Below are 16127 nucleotides of genomic sequence, written 5' to 3' on the forward strand. Positions count from 1 at the left end.
TAACCACCAAAACCATTTGAAAATTTGAAATGGTTTTTGATATGAAAAACCACCACTACCAGAAAAAAAAATATATTACTTACTACAAAAACCAAAACCACATCCACACCATCACAACAATCAATAAAATCCAAATGGTTTTAAGCCCTGTGAAGAACATTTAACGTTTTTTACGTTTTGTAGGAACCAAAATGGCGTATGCGAGTACCTCCCTTCATATTGCTTTACATCTACCAAGGGCCATCTCGTGTCTAAAATTTTCTCACGACTCGTTCGCGAACGGTTAACCAAAGCTCGAATTGCGACGGCGCGAACGACCCGACGTTCTAAATGTTCAAAAGCTTCCTCCGAAGTTGTCTCTCTAGTTTTTTTCGCGGCGGCACCGTGAAACTTTGTGCGTTCTAGTTAATTTCATTTTATTCGCGTATTTTGGTGCTGTGTGTGTGTATATGTGTGTGTGAGCTGTACGGCTCTCGTAAATAGCATTTTATTCAACGGCAAGTGTACGATACGCGTTTCGCATTCGCGTTCGCGGTCGCCTGTGTACGGGGTATCGGTTTTGGTAATATTAACCTGTTAACAACGAGTTCGCCATGTTTACGTGTCGTCGTCGCAGGCGAAGGGGCATTTCGATATAGAGTTGATTATTTTTTTCCTTCATTTTCCACACGTCGAAAAAAAAATTACCTACGCTGTGTCGCGTTACCTACCAACTTAACACGCAGACAAATAGACTTTCGAATACCATAAACAGAAGGTAGGTATTATGGAAAAAAAAATGAATTTTACTCGTGTGCGTGTGTGGTACAATATTCGTATACGTATATAATTTTGCAAAAAAGACTGTGTGTTTTTCGTGTTGGTTCTTGTTTTTTTTTACCCCCTAACACCCTAACCTGGTCATTTTTTTACTCGCTAGCTCTCATTTTCACTCTGTCTGATTCATTCTAGTATCTCGGTTCACTTCAATTTTCATCGATGATTCATTCATTCGCATCATTTCTACTCTGTTGGCAGTTAGGACTGGATTTTCTGCACAATTTTCAAATTAGGGAAACCTCCAGTCGAACGACAGTCTAATTAGCCCTAATTATTCTCTCGAGGAATGCCTTCATCATCCTACACGTTGAATTCGATTCGAGCTTATGATTTGTGTATCTGCGACACGTACTACTCGTACCCACTACGTTGAATAGTACATTTGTACGGTTTATGGGGTTTTGTGTGTGAATATTCTTCGTTAGGTAGAGTTTACTCGACTCCACAATATCGATCTGTTTTCGTTGTATTTTTCGAGCCAGCGACGGTTACATTACGTATATAAAACGTTATACATAGTCCTAATACAGCAGTTTTCTCGTTGGCCTTTTTTTTTTTTTACCCTGCAATATACTCGTATGTATAAAGCATACCGTGTGTTGTATTATGATTAAAAAACATCCAGCCGTGTACATGTTTACTTTATTTTTTTGCACCTCGAATTGGCCTAGCAGTGTGAAAAATTCAAACGTATTCGATATCGATCCGCGCCATGCTGTAGGATACGACCGAGGTGCAGCGACGAGCGGCGATAACCTTTTCCTCTCTGTCTCTCTCTCTCACTCTGCTTCTTTCCATCGAAACCATCTAATTTTTCATTTTTCAAAGTCGTCGTCGTGAAAAAAAAAATTACCAACCTAGGTTGGAATTTTGATGAAAATATTCCCAGCAGTTGGTCTAGTAAAGTGATCGATACAGATACTGGTAATTTAGCGAAATGAACCAGACCCGCCTAAAAAGCCTACAATGGTATCATTTGATAAGGTTGATGCGAAAGTTTGATTAATAATCCCGATAGGCGACGTTATCGTAGCAGGTTGCTTCAATTAGGCGTTAATTTTTAGCTAAATTAAACCGAATTAGAGGTAAGTACACGTTGTATAGCTCCAGGTGTCTACACGCTATAGTTTTCCACTTGCTAGATATGTGGCAAAATTATCTTCTACGTTCGAGTATAGGTTCGAGTAAAGTAGTTGGAAATGTAAGCGAGTGGTAAGATAATAGCTATAGGTAGGTATGCTGCCAATGAGAGATTCTTGCCACAAACCGACAGAAGTCAGAAAACCGTATAGGTAACATTTGTGATAAGCAGCTCGTACTGTATTAACGTATCAAGTTTCCAAACATACGCAACTTTTGCTCGGATCGATTTTCACTGGGGTTGGTGTTTTTTTTTCGTCGTCTTTCGAACCAACGACTCATTAAATATGTATTTTCAACGTTCCTACACGGTGAACTAACGTCGAGATAGATATCTTTGGAATGGGTTCGAAGTTCGAACCTTCGATAGGTCTAATATTTTGAATAATACAGATGTACGAAGTATCGAAGTTATGGAATTATTTGACGAGAAGGTGTTTGAAAATGATATTTTGTAACAGATCAGATAGGTTTTTCTGACTAAATGGACATTTTTATAGGTCAAATGATGAGAGAGAAGTCAGCCTGTGAGAGACTTAGGGAAAAAATGGTGCAGGAAGCAAGAAGACAGGTTGGGATAGTAGGATTCAAAATTATGAGCATGGATGGACTCGTTGATGACACTTCGACATAATGAAACAATAGTTCAATTCAAGACATCTTCTGGCTGAATCTGACCAGATTTGGACAGATTTGATCAGACCTGATCAGATTCGTAGATTACCTATTTAATCAGACGAAAATTTTGATTGGATTAAATCTGTTCAGATCAGATCAGATTCAATCTTTTCCTCCTAGGAGGGTGCTCAGGATTCCAAAAACCATGAATCGATTTCCTCTCATTCATTTATTATTTCAGTACACATATAAGTTAGAAACTTGACTTACATTACCTACATTTTAAAATAAATCTTGTACACAAATTTCATCATAAATCTTCACGGAGTGTCTACCAGGTCGCAAAAGTCAAAAAATTCGCGATTTTAACAAAAAAAAATCACCAAAAAGTCGCTGAAAATCGTCCCGACTTTGAATTTTACCAAAAACTCCTCCGGTAAATACACCGAATGCTTTCGCTCGCGAAAATCAAAGAGGAGAAAATCGCCTCCGATTCGCAGACAAATAGAATCAAGAATGCGTGAAATTGCATGAAAAATCTTGTTAGAAATTTCTCTAAATTCGCGTCCTATTCAAATACGAGTAAAACGCGAATTTAGAAGAACTTTTTATCAGATTTTTTATGCGATTTTCGTATTTGATTCGCCTCATAAACGAATGAGAATTCAGATGATGTCTTACCAAAGCATGCAGTAATGAGCAAAATTTTTGCTTTTCCGCTTTTCGTTTGTTGTTAATTGATTGGGTTTCCTGTGTTGAATTCTGAGGAATTTTTTTCATAATGATTTCACATGCATTTTTCGTTTTGATTTAAAATAAGTTTACTTACTTAATTTGTAAAATTAATTTTTTTGGAACAATTTTTAAGAAATAAGTAGATTTTTTACGATTTTTAGAATTTTTTCACTACTTAGTGATTTATTTTTTTATTCAGCTTAATAAATATTTTTTTTGACGATTTCAAACTGTTTTTTCAGCTATGAATTCTGATAAATTTTTTGCAAGTTATGGATGCCTCACGGTCATGAAAGTCATGAAAAGTTCGTGAGTTTTGCTCGAAACACGCTTGAAAATTTTTTTAAAAGCCCATAAAATAAAAAAAAAGTTGAAAATTGAAAAATGAAAAATTTGTTCAAAAAATTTGATAAATGAGAAAACTGAAATACCTATACTTGCCTACAAATTTAAAAAAAACACTCGTAGTTGCGAGTTATTCAATGATAATTTTTTTGGCGGGGGGGGGGGGTATTTTTATGTGGTAAAAATGTGAAAAATATGTCATGAAAACGTCATGATTTTTTTGTGTGGGAGTTTTGTTTTTTTTTTGTAGTAATTTTTAATGAATTATTTAGGTAGGTGATTTCAGAATACCTACGTTTTTCCCTCGTGATTCACGAATCATTTTTTTTGGTGGTGGAATTAGTCATAATTTCAAATCACAATGAGTAGATACAGTTGTTCATGGTGATTAAAAATGAGTTTTTCGGTGGCGATTCAGTTTCATTTTTTTTTTTTTTTGTCGATTCAGAATAATTTTTCAATTTTTATTTACTTGCCAATATTTGCTATTGAAGTATGTATTTCCTAATAATACTTAATGTTGATTTCATTAAATTTAAAATGAAGTTTTCTATTTTTTTTTCCATATATTTCTTTAGTGCAGAGTATTTATTTCAATTATTTTTTTGTAACTTTGGGAACTGCTGAAAGTTGACCAAAAACTCCCCCAAAAAGTGGAAACTTTTGAAACCCCAGTATTTTTCGTTGGACAATTGACTGGGGGGGGGTCTGTAAGAAAAACGTCGTGAAAAAAGGTCATGAAAAGTTGAGATCTTTGAATATTAAATTTTGGTAGACAGTGGACACCCTGCAATGAAACAATCGTTTCAATTCAAAACATATCTATATTGGCTGAATCTGATCAGATTTGGACAGATCCCGATCAGACCTGTGGATTACCTGGATTCGGCTAGAGCTGACCAAATCTAATTAGATCAAAATTTTGATCGGGTTAGATAAATGTTCTGATCAGGTCAGATCAGATTCCATCATTTTTTCCGGGGAAGCTCCTCATGGATTCCAAAAGCCATGAATCGATTTCCTGACACAAACTTCATCATGAATCTTGAAATTCCAGTACATTTCCCCGAAATGATTCTCCTGAATATGTTTCTGTCCGACTACCAAAATCCCGAATCAATTTTCCCGAATGACTTGTATGCTATTTTATGATCCCAAAAGAATTGATTTTCGTCTTATCTGTTCCAAAATTCGTCTTTTTGTTCCAAAATTGCCAAACTGAAGTCCTGTTTTTTACGTAACTTTGATAGATTGAAGTTCAACTGAAATGATCAAAAATGTGTTAACCATAATCACAGCTCTCGTTACAAATCACATGATATTATGTAAATAAAACGCCAAATTCCAATTTGATTAATGGTAACGGGTAATCAAGGTTTGAAATTTACACGAAATATGTTTGTAAGAGTGCATATAACGTAGCGTGCCCAGTAATCGACATGCCTGAAAACGTCGCCAGTAATCGACACCTAATTTCAATAGGCGAAAAAACAAATTCATTTCTGTTATTACCACTTTTACTGCAGTAAAAGGACCTGCCGTTTTCCAAATAGGATTGCTATATCACTCAGAATGTCGAAGTTTCCAAAATAGCTTCCATGTTCTGGGAGAAGAAGAAAACGTATAACAGCTTTCCTTAACCCTTTGGAGGTTCTCTAGGTTCCCATGTTCGGGAAACAAGTTGCTTTAATGGGTGTAATAGAGTACCCTGCCCAATTGACCAAATCACAAAAAAGTTGAGCTTTCAAAGAAAAATCATGTTCGAAAATGAAAGTTTTGATAAAGCTGAAATCCTTCATTTCCAACAAAACAAAAAATGAATATAAATTGGAAATTTTTTTTCAAAAATAATAATTCAACATTACAAGTAAAAAACATTAAACAAAAGCACGTTTTGAAAATATTTCAAAAGAATTAATGAGGGAGAAAAGCGTAATAATGATAGTAAAGAAGGTCGTCTGGCAGTTCACAAGTTGAGCAAAATTAAAAACTTGGTGAAAGAAATGCCTTTGACCAAAAAATGAAAATAACAGAAATCTATGTCGCTAAAGTCGTAAAATTTTGTTGGAAATCGGACCCAAATATGACATAAAATTTGGCCAAATTGCGAGCTTTGTCATTGGGTGGAGAGGGGGGGGGGGTAGGTAACTAATGATGAAAACACTTATGCTTTGAAGCATTCTCTTGGCGACATAGATTTTTCTTTTCTTCATTCTTTAACAAATGCATTTTTGCCAACAAGATTTGATTCTGGCTGAATTTGTGAACTGCCAGATGACCTTTTTTCAATCTTATTTTTTAATATTTTTTCTAATTCATTTTTCTTTAAAGAGTGCTTTTGTTCAATGTTTTTGATTCATTTATAAAAAAAAAATTCTGCATATTCAATTTTTTTGTTGGAAATGTCACATTTTGTGCTTTTTGGAAACTTTCATTTTCCGACAATTTTTTTTATTGAAAGCTCAACTTTTTTGTGATTTGACCAATTGGGCAAAGCACCCTATCACACTCATCAAAGCAATTCAATTTGCTAACCATACAACCTAGAGAACCTCTAAAGGGTTAATTGCTGCAAATGACTAAATTTGCTTTTTTCAATTGGAATAACCGAAGTGTACTTATAGCGGAGGCAAATCATGGAAGTTTGCAAATTGCAGTGGTTTCATCTTCCTTGTTCGAAGTTGTTGTTGAAACAGTTGTTCTTGTCCACCATGACTTGATTTGTGAAACTTATCTATCTCTATTTAGGTAATATTTCAATTCTGTGGTATCCGTTACTACAGGACGAACTTGTCCATTTTTTGGAGATCTTATGGACGCCAATCCGTCGGCAAATTCTCTTTCAGGGATCGAATTTTTTGTTCTATGATTCCTCTCTTTTCTTCTCTTGCGTTTTCAGCTTCCGCACGATGCTGTTGATATGATACTGTGCCTTGTCTATTTTACCAGCTACAGTGAAATCGTTGCATTTATCACATTCGTCTTTTCGAGAACGAAACAGTTTCAGATTCAGTTTTAAGAATTCTTCTGAAAAAATAGAATCTGAGTGCTTAAGTACATATTTTCAAAACGATACAAATCTGAAATACTACTCCATAATTAGTTCGAGATATCATTTTGATGAAGATGCCTTGCAGTAGTGCGACTCCATTTTCGGAAGGCTTTTCAGAAAATTCATCAAAGTTTGCCCCCGTTCGGAAACTGGCATATTAATTTTTTCTTTCGGTGGCGTTGAAAATAATTTGGTTTGGTTCAGACTGTAATTACGACCACTTCTTTCTTCTTCCATATTTCGATTTCTATAGCTCTTTCACATTCATGAACATTAATGAATAATGAATGAGCAAACAAACACCTGCATTATATAATTTTCTCTGCTGATTGAATTCGTAAAATGATTGTGATCTTAACTCTTAATAATATTAAAATAGTACAACCTTTCCACAACTTCTGCTGAAAATTCATACTTACTTAAATAATTTTTTTCTCTTGTGTTCTGGAATTGATCTGCATTGAACATTACCTAAAAAATCGATCATATTTTCAAAAATCAGAAACTCTGCAACATTTTACCCGCTTTTATCAAAACATTATCGAGATGTGATAATTTTTCTTAATGAGCTGTCAAATTTGTGAAAGAAAGAGGATGAAATAGTGTGATTTTGTGCCATTATTCATTGCATTCTTCCTTTGCTGGTTCTTGAAAAAAAGGCGAGGAATTTGATGATCCTCCTGTCTTTTTTATGGCGATTCTGATTCAATTTGGAGCTCAGAGATTCTGAAATGTTGCTGCAATTTCGCCAGTTTTATTGATGAGGAGAGTTTCTGTGATTTTTTTTGGAGGAGGGGCAATTCTGCTAAAACTTTACACTTTGGTCACTTTTTTGAAAATTTTTGAAATTTTCATTTTGATACTCAAAAAATAAATTCTCCCTAGAATTCGATGTTTTAAAAGGAGTTGAAAACCTTTTTCATTTTTTAGTGGAGAATTTGGATACGATACAATTGTTTCCTAATGATCTTCTGGTGCATCAGCAAAATCCATTCCACTTGACAAAATTCAAAACTGAAAACTTGTTCAAAACCATTTCATTTTTCTCTGAAATGTACCTAATTCTACACTACCTAATTTGAAAGCTATTCGTATTTAATCACAACACTTTTAATCAGGCTCAACTCCCTTACATCCTGCAAATTTTCAACAATCAACTCCTTCTCCATACACCTTTTTCTCTTTACTCGAAAAAAAAAATATTAAATTTCAAGCATATATTGTCATTATGTCGCTAGAGAGTATTCCAGACTCATACGAGACAATTCAAAATCACTGTTTTGGGACCTCATTTGTATGATTGAGAGATCAAATGACGCAGTTCGTAATAAACGTTTACCCATTTGATGATAAGACCTTGTAACAAAAAAAAAAAAATACTCGGTGAAGTACGAGTGTGATCAGAAGGCTTCCTCTTTCACCCTTCTTTTTTTTTAGGTCAGGAGCATCGTAAAGGGCTTTATAATTACTCTGATAATTGGCAGTCTTCTTTTGTTCTTCGCTAGATTTATTTCAATGTCGAGGATGTCATCGCTTTTGTTTCAAATTACGCTGTCGAGAGAGCAGAGAGTAACTACTCCTTTTCTTTTTGTTATTCTTTTTCTACTCGTATATCGACTTTTGTCACATTTTACGCGTATCAACTCTTAAGGTTATATTTTTCTTCTTTTTGTAGCGATGCATTTTGAAAAAGAGATTGTCTTGCAGTTGCTAATGTTTAGTTGAGTTTTTATTCTTGTATAGTATCTACTCGTATGAGTGCTCGTTCCTATTGAGGTAATTTCGAACTTACTTATACATAATTTTAGGCATTTGTTGCTTGAACTCCTATAGAGCTAGTGGCTATAGGGTTATTAAAAAACTTTAGATTCGTTTAAATTAGGCATTAAGCGTACGAAATGAAATGCCGAGATTGGGTAGAAATATTCAGAACCTTTAAAATTACAATACCTACCTTGCTTCAGTCATCTAATTTGAAAAAAGCTTCTTTCATTTGTGTCATATCTTGTTTCATAACACATCCTTCTCATTTTACCCTATCTATATAGCTTCATTTATACGTACCTAACGCTTCCTGGCGCAGAACCTCCCCTTATATTAGCGTAATTAAAAATGAATTTCAAACAGAAAAATGAGCTAACGTCAACGTCAAGACGAGTTGATGACGAACATATCCACATTCCACAAATATAGGGAATCATTATTATTTTTTTAGACATTTCGTTATTCTATCGTTCACATTTATTATGTACAGATATGCTCGAAAGTTAGTTGCAGGTATTTCCAACAATGAATTATAAATTGTGAATTTGTTAAACGGTATTTTCCCACTACCAAGTTTCAGTCACTTTTGCTTGGGTTGTCATTGAAAGTCACGATTTTCCCAGCCATACCAACTGTGTGATTTTTTCAGTGTTGTGTGAGATTCTCGACTATTGAGGGGGGGGGTCTGTGAAAAGGAATACGTTTTATCTCGGCATAATTTCTTTTGAATCAAATACATAGTATGGTCTCTCGAAATTTGAAGGAGTGAGTCCTGAGCAGCACAAACATTGTGTTCAAACTATAGACACTGGACTTACTGAATAAGAAACCCAACCTTGGGTAGAGGGGAAAGGAGATGGTAGCTGTTAGCTGAGTAACCCCTATTTCTCTTGCTGAATGATATTGGCTGCGCTGCTGTTGCTGTTTCGATCAAACTTAGCTCCTAAATCATAACAAACTGATCATTTTTGAACCACCTAAATGATAACATTTCCACTTAAGGTGCAGATTTATTTTTATTTGAGAATTACTTGAATTTTTTAATAGAATTAATTTATTTTTACTCATCATGTTTGAAAATCGTAACAAAATACAAATCGGACGTTTCAGTTAGATTTGTTTATAGGTATAAATTATTTATTTGTTTAAAAATCAAATTGAAACGTCCGATTTATATTTTATTATGATTTTAAACGTGATATTACATGTAAATAAAATTACTTACAGTTCGTACGATTACCAACGAACCTTAGGCGCAGCCAATTAATATTTCAAACGTGAACAAAATACACGTCAAAACGTTACCTCACCAGCAAAAATTGATAAATAATAATTTAGTAATTTTCATAACAATTTTTAATTAGTAATTTGATTGAAAAAAATATGAAAAAAATAATGATAGATGATAAATATATATTTAAAACATGTAGTTTTACTTCATAACTCCTCCTGAGATGAAAATTTTTCATAACAAGCACAGTGTAAAGCCTGGTACACATGATCCAATATATTTTCCTATCTAGGGTTGAAAAGTACTACTTTTCCAACCTCGCGAGAATCGCTCGGATGTAAAAATAAGTACTTTCCACCCTCGTTCAGGAAAAATTACTTCACTAAACTCGGAGAAAAAGTGATTTTGAACTCGTGTGAGTTGTTCCCCTCACTTCATTCGGGTCACAAACCTCACCCTCGTCCAAAATCACTTTTTCGGCCCTCGTTGTGTAATACACTATTGACAAACTCGGTTTGTCAAATCAAATTGAATTTAATCAAACATATTTGGTTGTGTGGACGCTCTGATGATGTCTTTCTCAAATTTTTAACGTTTTATTGATCGGAGACACCATAGACACCAACTCTGAAAATAATTCTGAAAATATAAATAATTTCCATTTTCAGAATTGGTGTCATCGATCAATAAAACGTTGAAAATTTGAAAAAAAACTTAGATTATCAGAGCGTTTTCATGATCTAATATATTTGACTTTCCATGCAACCAAATATATTTGATTAAATTCAATTTGATTTGACAAATCAAGTTTGTCAAATATATTGGATCATGTGTACCAGGCTTAAAACATGACTACCCGTGTAACGACGACGATGCGGATTTAGATGTGAATGTAGACACATCGAAATCCGTCACAATTAAGGCTCTATATAAAGTGGGTGAGCGCATCGGCCATTTTGTTCCCTGAGTGATAACGGACTAGTAAGTATAGATACAATTTCTCACGTAAAAAATGCAATTTTCTCGATAGTTCGCGAGTCCGGGTGAACTTACGTGTAGTCTCAAATTAAAGACAATAAAATTTCCTATCGATCGATGTTAAATTTTGATCATTTCATGAAAAAATAACGACTTTATGAATACTTCAATTTTACTGATTTCTGCGTACTACGTACGTCGTCTTTAAACTAAAAATACTCGAAATTTTCAGTGGACGCATAGGTATTTTAATACAGCAAAATGTTCGTAATTGTATCCTTTTTAAAATGGTTGTTTACCGAAAGCTCTACATGCAACCGTTCAAAAGTTTTCGAAGTTGAAAGTTGGGAAAACAAGCTGCGGATGGTAAGTACTGAACTTTGAACTAATATTACTCGAAATTTTCAGTGGACACGTAGGTATTTTAATACATCAAAATGTTCGTAATTGTATCCTTTTTAAAATGGTTGTTTACCGAAAGCTCTACCTTCAACCGTTCAAAAGTTTTTGAAGTTCAAAGTTGCGGAAAGTGGCCAAATTGTGTTATCACTGTTATCAGTCACTTAGTTTTGATCAGTATTTTACTTTCCGCAACTTTGATCTTCAAGATCTTTTGAACGATGAGAGGTAGAACTTTCGTTATAAGCTCATTTTAAAGACGATAAAATTACGAACATTTTGCTGTATTAAAATATCCATGTGTCCGTTGAAAATTTTGAGTAAAATTTGTTCAAAGTCAAATACTTACTGCCCGAGTGCCCGCAGCTGATTTTCGCAACTTTCAACTTCGAAAACTTTTGAACGGTTGCATGTAGAGCTTTCGGTAATAGCTCATTTTAAAGAGGATAAAATAACGAACATTTTACTGTAATAAAATACCTATGTGTCCACTGAAAATTTCGAGTATTTTTACTTTAAAGATGACGTACGTAGTATGCAAAAATCAGTAAAATAGAAATATTCATAAAATCGTTATTTTTACGCGAAATGATCAAAATTTAACATCAATCGATATGGAATTTTATTGTCTTTAATTTAAGACTGCATAACAGTTCACCCAAACTCGCGAACAATTTAAAAAATTGCATTTTTTACATAAGAAATTGTATGCATAATTACTGGTTCGTTATCACTTCAGGGAACAAAATGGTGGATGCGCTCACCTGGTTTATATAGAGCCCTATCACAATTAGATGCTGCAGTGTAGATGTAATTGTAGATGTTTTGTAGACCTGTAATTGGATGGAAACGCATCAACAAAACGTCTACATCACAATAACATCTACAATTGGGTACACAAAACATCTACAAGTTTGTAGACGTTTTGTTGTTGCGTTTGTGGATGATCCACAAAACCATCCAATTACAGGTCTACAAAACATCTACAATTACATCTACACTGCAGCATCTAATTGTGACGGATTTCGATGTGTCTACATTTACATCTAAATCCGCATCATCGTCCTTACACAGTATATGCAAATGAAATATTCTTTAAAATTTTATTTGATTATATATTTGATTGAAACGATGTATAATTGTAACACTATACAAATAAAACTATGAAAACATGTTAGAATTATAGACTAACTGAAAAAATTTAATAACAAAAATGATTGAAAAATACAACAAAACATTATATAGTAAGTATATAATAGGTATAGTGTTTCAAGCTTAAGGCTATAACTGTTCAAAATTTACGAACGAATGAGAATAAAGAGATGAAGAGATAACATCACACAATGAATAACATTCAATTTTTCAAAACTTCTGAATTGAGGAAATAATTTTATCTGGCATTTTGATATTTTCCTGTAAAGACAAGAAACTAAACAATTTCCTGAAATAGGTACCAAATATTTTTTTTCCAACAAGCAAAAAATGGAGAAACTTATTAAAACAGTGGAACATTTTTCTTTTAAAATAAAAATGAAATAGGTATGAACAAAAAAACCAAAAATATAGAATGCATATATATAGTAGACTAATACCTATAAGTAATTGAATAAAAATAAAAGTACTCATGAAAAGTTTTAAAAAATTGTTTAGGTATTTGAGTGGCAATTAGAGCGTTTTTAAAATAAGCAAAATAGAATTGTTTTTTAATTCAAAAAAAAAAAAAATGTGAAAATATACTTAGGTAGGTAAATACAGCACACATTTTCAAAAATAAGAATTGAAAAAAATGAAAAAAAAAATTTTCAAAATAAACTTCACAAAAGAGACAGATAAAAATAGAAACTGAAAAACAGAAATGACTTAAAAATTTTCAAATTGTAGAAAAATGAAAAAAATATAAATATCTCGCGATATTATACAGACTGAACTCCTTCGGCACCTAGATCATCGGATGTTGGCTCTGATCAATTATTAGCTGCAAGCTCTTGTTCTGCATCTTGCTGCTGCAGAATTATTTCTCTTATTTCGAGTGCTTTGGTGTACACTTCGGGTTTTCGTCTTTTAACCGAATCCGCAAATTTGCAGAATTTTTCACTGATTGTTTTTCGTACTTCGTTTGTATTGGCAAAGACAAAAGTTTTTGTAATTGTATCTGGAACATATCAATGAAACAACATTAATACAACATAATATTCCATAATTATGAAGCAAGGGTCGAGATGTTTAAATTTAAATCATGCCGAAATCTCATCTGTGTGAAACCGCGCGCCAATTTTGCATCGACAGTGTAAGAAGTGCAATTTTTCAAAAAATAATTCAAATTCTGTCAAAATTTAAAAGGAAACCTGGTAAAAAAATTCAACAAAACGTAATTTCATGTACTAAGTATACCCTTCAGAAAATGTAAAAATTGAGTAAAAATAAAAAATTTTGAAAATTTTTCAGTGGTAAAATATCTCAAAAAATGCAAAACTTTTCATTTCTTAGGTTCTTGATGGTGTTTTTGCAATAAGTGCCAAACTTGTAATTTTTTTCACGAAAATGAAAAAAAATGTCACTCCTATATTTTTTGATATGTTATTCTATATATATACTTATAATAAAATAATACTAAAATTTCATAACTTGAACCAAGTAATTAAAAATACAACGCATTCGAAACTGACAAACTTCGATTGTAATAGAGTATGTAAGCTTTTTTAAAAAATTGTTTCTTCATCAACTTAACAAAAACCTACCTCTAAATAAGGTAGGTATCGAATTAACAGATTTTATTTTGTTTTGAGCACTGGATAATGATTATTTTTAGAAGCGAACTCTTTGTGGGTAGTTCTATCAATTTTACACAATTTTGCAGTATGTTTCCTCGCCAAAAAAAAAAAATTTTTTGAGAATTTTTTTTGGTTGGAATGGTTAATATATACACTTGAGACTTCATTGATAGTGTTGTGCCCAATTCATATCTCTCAGGGGAGGGGGGAGAGCCATTTGAAAATGTGGGACTTTTCTGCAAATTTCGAATCAAAACTGGTCTTTTTTGAGAGAACTGATCACCTACAAAATTAAGAAATGTGTTTCAGTAATTCAAATAATTTTTAAATTGAGAATATACCACGAATTTTAAGGATTTCTAGGTGAAAATTTCTCCGGCTTGGTCAAAAAAGTATAAATTCCATGACGAAGGAAAAAACGTCATTCCCCATGACGGTGGATAAAACTTCATTAAGTAGGGATAATATAAATGTAAAATTGTTTAAATTCGTGTTTTTTAGTGTAAGTAGTATCAGTACTCACCGCACATAATAATTTTTCAACATTTCTCAGTTTTTCTCTGTTTGTGTATGGCGAAGCTGACAAACCATGACGAAAGAATCGGCAAAAGATAAATAACCATATTTTCATGGAATCACGTTTTTATATTGGATAGCGGTGTTCGGATTCAGTATTTTATCAGGGAACAAGATTTGGTTAATTGCCTAAACAGTTTTGCCATTTTCAAACACCAAAATTTGTAAATAGTGAGCCGTTGGGAATGCATTGAAAATTAACCACGCCGAGGGAACAAAAACTCGAAGACAGAGGTGTGAGGTCACTCCACAGCATATAGGTGTCACTGAAGTGAATTGTGTTCATACTGTAATTTTCGTGTGGTTTTCAGAAATAAAAAAACGAATGTCAAAATTGCAGAACATCACGACTCTTTGCTAACCAGCGATGTAACTATTTAAAAATGAGATGTGAGACAGCCATGACGATGGAACTTTTGATCATATAAGGGGGTCTGTGGCCCGGGGGGAGGGGGTTAAATTCATTGTAGTGCCTGAAAATGTTAGATGGGGACAACTTTTATTGACAAAACCATTCACCATTACTTTTCATGTGCATACTGTAAGTGAAATTTCACACGGACACAAAAAGTGTAAAATTGGTAGAACTACCCATCTATATTTTCTTCCAACATCATTGTACTTATTGAAATTTAGAAGGATGCAAACAGTAACAGTACTATTCGACATAAAATTATGCAAAAAAATCAAAAATACACACGTTTATTCAACATTATTTTGTTTTAACAAATAACATATTATATCGTAACATTTTTTTACTTTTTTTGGCACCGAAAACCGAAACGTAACTAAAACTAAATTAACATGGAGAAAAATTTATGTAGTATAAAGTGCTATAGTTGTAGCAAATCACCTTCATTTGTGGCATCATAGCTGAAAGAACTATACTTGTAGTTCCTGAAGTACTATACTTGTAGTACTTCCAAATCATTTATAGTATAATTTACTCTAATTATATCATTTTTTACTACAAGTATAGTACTTTCAATCGCTACACTTATAGTAAGTTTGACTATAGTGTCACAAATGAAGGTAAATTGCCACAATCTGTGGTGCTTTGTACTACTTATTTTTCTCAGTGAAAGCGCAATTGGCATTAGATTAGAATGCACATTTTTCTTAGTCTACTCTACATATTTTCATCTTCATTTTGGGGGAACAGTTCCGCCAGTACTCCATCCGCAGCTGCAAACAATGTTTGCAGGAAGGGGGTCTATACACACCCAGCAGGATAGCATCAGACTGAAAAAAAACCACACGAATTAGCTTCACAAAATAATTGAAAATTTACGATTTACTTTTCTTACCTCTGATCTGATCTTTCTCTCATAAAACCTGATTGTATTGACAAGGGAATCGATGGTGTGAAATTGGGGATTGTTCTGCGGAATATCCATTTGCCGTACAAGATCAGATGCAGACAAACTGAACATACAAATAGATTATTCTATGTACTTGTGATTAATATCTGAATGTTCCAAGCATTCCACTTTTGGTAGAACCGTCTTCTATCTTCTACATATGAGATATAAAATCTCAAAAAAAGTTTCCGAATGGATTTTCTGCTCATCCAAGCAAGTCAATATACTTATACTTAGCTTCTTTAGTTTTTTCAATGAGATAGGATACTTTAGAAGATGGCTTATTCAACTTTTCACTGACATTTCTTGAATCAATTAATGATCAGGGTTGATTGCCA

General features: G+C 33.3%; 1 protein-coding gene across 8 annotated transcripts in view; it reads left to right on the forward strand.

Moving 5' to 3' along the window:
• The first annotated feature begins 348 nt into the window (after positions 1-348).
• LOC135848637 (voltage-dependent L-type calcium channel subunit beta-2-like) overlaps positions 349-16127 on the forward strand; it is a 65472-nt gene continuing 49693 nt past the window's right edge. For 5 of the 8 annotated variants that reach the window (XR_010559400.1, XR_010559401.1, XM_065368583.1 and 2 more), the window contains exon 1: positions 349-757. The gene's annotated coding sequence lies outside the window, so the exon portion shown is untranslated. Of the gene's footprint in view, positions 758-8384; positions 8486-16127 lie in introns of those variants that run through there. The other 3 variants (XM_065368586.1, XM_065368587.1, XM_065368585.1) reach the window with 3 other exon arrangements.

The sequence above is a fragment of the Planococcus citri genome, chromosome 5, assembly GCF_950023065.1.
Source record: "Planococcus citri chromosome 5, ihPlaCitr1.1, whole genome shotgun sequence".
Classification (NCBI taxonomy): Eukaryota; Metazoa; Arthropoda; class Insecta; order Hemiptera; family Pseudococcidae; genus Planococcus; species Planococcus citri.